The following is a 3421-nucleotide window of genomic DNA, read 5'->3' on the forward strand; positions in this document are numbered from 1 at the left end:
CCCCTCGGGAAGGCAGGGTGTGTGTGTGTAGGGGAATGATGTGGCCACAGAGCCTTTCCTCCTGAGTCATTGTCTAAAACAGGAGGGAGGAAAAGGGTCTCCCTGAGCAATAGCTTCTGAGTCATAAGTAGGGATCAGGTACCGCTGACACAGTACCCTCCACAGGGGTGCTAAGGGAAGCCCAGAATTAATCGCCCTATTTCTAGACCAAGGTATAAAAAACACAAGTTCTGAACACTGCTAATTGCTTCAGTATAAATATTCTAGAGCTGGGCATGGTGGCACCCGCCTTGTAGGCCCAATTACTTGGGAGGCTGAAGCAGGAGGATCCCTTGAGCCCGATGTTCAGGTTCAGCCTGGGCAACATAGGGAGACCCTGTGTCAAAAAAAAAAAAAAAAACCACCTAAATAACTAACTGGTTTGTAATAATGTTTCTTTGATCTTACTGGCAAATTCTTATTTTGTTAGTTGCATTTTCCATACTTACAGCCAAACTTTTCACCTGACATGGCAGCATTTTATTTTTAAGTATTGTCTCCTGGGTTCCTTGATATAATCTATAAAATAGATTTAAAAAAAAAAAAACATGTAACAAACTATATGTTTAATTATAGCTCTTTAAAATGGGGTGATTGATTTTGTGCAACTCAATATCTTATCCCCATTTGAGAGATGGATAAGTGGAGTAAGTGGCCTAAGGTCTCATGAGCTGGAATTCAAACCCAGCCTCTGGCTGACCTTGACGCACATCAGTTAGCCACTTGACTAAGGAAGCAGCCTTAGAATCTGCCTCCCCCCACCCCTTTCTTTTCTCTGCCTGGACACCCACCCTTTCCCCACACTGTACCATTTCTGTGAAAACACACTTCAGGCCTCAATTCAAATATCTCTTCCAAGGCCTGGTGCCCCATCCCATCCTTTGAGCCTGGGTTCACACAGTCCTTAATTCTTCAGGCTGAATCAGGAGTGCCCTTTAGGCCCTGTGCCTCCCCCATCCCAACTGACCACTCCCTTGTGCTTCCTCCATTCCCACTGTGACCCCTTTGCTTGTACCTCCCCCATCCAGGGCCTGACTCACTCTAGGCTGTCCCTCACTATCTGGTGGTTTGTCTGTTCCACAGGACTGTGGAGAGGGGAGGGTCCTGGCTGTCCCAGTCTGCTGCGTCCCAGCACAGGGACAGGCACAGAAAATGCAGTCTCAGGTACACATCCATGCCAGTAACTAGGAACTGGATGGGCTAGAAAGGACCTAAAAGTAGATCAGAAATGGTTGGAGCTATGGGCCAGATGGGGAAAGGAGGACTGCAGCACCTGGCCATCAGGCCCCCACTAATCACAGGAACCATTCTTCCTGGGTCCGGGGTAGCTTTCCCAGAGCCCACGTGCTCCTGATCTTGCCCCTCACGCCCTAGGCAGAGACCCTGGCTCTTCACAGCGCAGCTCTGCAGAGGCCGCAGATCTGGGGATAACCTCCCGTGCCCCCTCCAGGCTTAGGCCCTGAGAATAGAACCAAGAAACCCGACTTAAGGCTCCAACTGACAAGGGTGGCCTCATCGCCCCGCAAACGCCTCGTGCTGCACCCTCGTAGGGTCTTTGGAGCGACGTTCTCCCGGCCAGGTCCGGCACCGTTTCTGGGCTCTTTGGAAAACCCCTCCCCTCGTGTCCCCTTTCTTCGGAGCCGCCAGGGACTGCGCGGGCTGCTTGGACTCGGTCCCGGGGACCCAGCTACGCGCGATGCCTGTGTTTCTGGCCTCCCCTGCGCCCTCTGACCCGCCGCTTCCACCGCCTCCAGCGTGGCCACCCCCACCCCAGCTGCTGCGATTGGGAGACGACATCCCACCCGCGACACGCACACCCAGCCTTGCGGGGCCGCGTGATTCCTGGGGCGCTCGCGGAGGCCACGGGACAGCGCCCCCTCGCGGCGGCTCCGGCGCCCGACTCGTGGCTCGGAGCTGGAGCCCCACCAGAGGCCGCCAAGGAGGAAAATCGTGGGCGGCCGGGCCGGGGACCAGGATGGGCATCGCAGCCATGAAGAACATTATCCTTCAGGCCCTCGCTCAGCCGTCCCCTCCTCAGGGAAGTCCTCCCTAAATCCCCCCATTTGACTCCTTTGGGCTCTCATGTTCCAACATGCCTGCCCTGGCCTCCCCACAGCATCTCTGACCTCGCCATCCCTCCCCCATGCCTCTAGCCTGTCACTGTCACCAAGAGTTGGGCCTTCACCCTACCATAGGAAGCCCCATGCGTACAGGGGCAAGGGCTGTCTCAGTCACTGTGTCCCCAGCATCTCCCAGCACCAGTCACTGAGAGGCAGCGCACACCCTGGGGAGTATGACCCCCTCGTCGCATCTTTTATTTTGTGTTTAACAGCTTCATTAAGGTATGATCTACTTGTAAAATGCTCTCATTTTTGAACGACTCTGGGTGATTTCACAGTTGAGAAACCATCACCATGATTCATTTTAGAACATTAACGTCGCTCTAAAAAGATCTATTCTGCCCATGCGCAGTCACTCTCCCTCCCGCCCCCAGCCCCAGGCAACCGCTGATCCACTTTCTCTCACTTACTATTCTTTTCTTCTTACAAGCCTTTTCCAAATTCTTATTTTTCTCAGCTGTTGAGTGCTGAGGATACACAATGACACACAGACCTTGCCCCTCAGGGAACTCAAAGTCTGTTTGAGGCCACAGCTAATGGGGAAATATGTCCAATAACTCATTTATTCGTTTATTCATTCATTCAAAAAGATTTACAGGGCCAGGCACGGGTGGTGGCCCAGCCTGTAATCCCCAGCTACTCCACAGTCTGAGGCAGGAGGATTGCAGGTTTAAAACCAGACTCCTCAACTTAGCGAGGCCCTAAGCAACTTATCTCAAAATAAAAAAAAATAAAAAGGACTGGGGATATGGTTCAGTGGTTGAGCACTCCTGGGCTCAATCCCTGGTACAAAAAAAAAAAAAAAAAAACAAGTGTGTGTAATATATATATATATATATATATATATATATGTACACACACACACATATACATATATACATATTCTCTCTCTCTCTCTCTCTCTCTATATATATATATATATATATATATATATATATAGAGAGAGAGAGAGAGAGAGAGAGAATTTACCATCTGCCAGGCACTATTCTAGGCCTTGAGGATATAGCAGTGGAGGAGAAAAAAAAAAGATAAAAGTCTCTGTTTAACTGGAGTTGATATTCTAACAGGAGGATGGGAAATGAAGGAAAAAATATATAATATAATGACAGCTTATGATGAACATTATGAAGACAAAGAAGGAGAAAGAATGAAATGAGATTTTAGACAGGGTAGTTAGTGAGCATGTCCCTGAGAAGTGTGCATTTAATCAAGCTGGATTGAAGTGAGGGGTCATGGCCGTGTCTGGGAAACGGTGTCCCTGG

Source organism: Marmota monax, unplaced genomic scaffold (assembly GCF_021218885.2).
Source record: "Marmota monax isolate L192 unplaced genomic scaffold, Marmota_monax_Labrador192_F-V1.1 WCK01_AAM20220418_F8-fsc00228, whole genome shotgun sequence".
NCBI lineage: Eukaryota > Metazoa > Chordata > Mammalia > Rodentia > Sciuridae > Marmota > Marmota monax.